Source organism: Phalaenopsis equestris, unplaced genomic scaffold, assembly GCF_001263595.1.
Source record: "Phalaenopsis equestris unplaced genomic scaffold, ASM126359v1 Scaffold000014, whole genome shotgun sequence".
NCBI lineage: Eukaryota > Viridiplantae > Streptophyta > Magnoliopsida > Asparagales > Orchidaceae > Phalaenopsis > Phalaenopsis equestris.
Genome location: NW_018164456.1, coordinates 67,543 through 67,971, shown reverse-complemented (window position 1 = coordinate 67,971; position 429 = coordinate 67,543).

Genomic DNA, 429 nt, shown 5'->3' with positions numbered 1-429 from the left:
TTATGCCTGGACCAAAGGGTAAATAATAAGTATGCTCCTATTTGGCACAATATAAATTGAACTAATTCATTTTATCCATTCACTATAATTTCTTGACAAGGAGAAGGATACTTTCTTATATATTGAATATCACAAATTAAACCCTACTTTTTATCATTATTTATTTATTTGTTATCCAAATTATCTACTTATTTAAATTGCCTATTAGTGATAGATAAGCAAATCAAACGTCGTCGTTATAGTTGAAGTATTACTTTTTATTAAGCCTTAGTCCGTATTATTCTATTTCTCTCTGTGGGATCGATAACTAGGACTCCATTAGAGCCCTATATTACTTGAGCGATACGTATACTTGCGTTGACAAATTCGACTTTAACATTATTGAATATTACATCTATACATCTTTATTAAATCAAACACATATATATA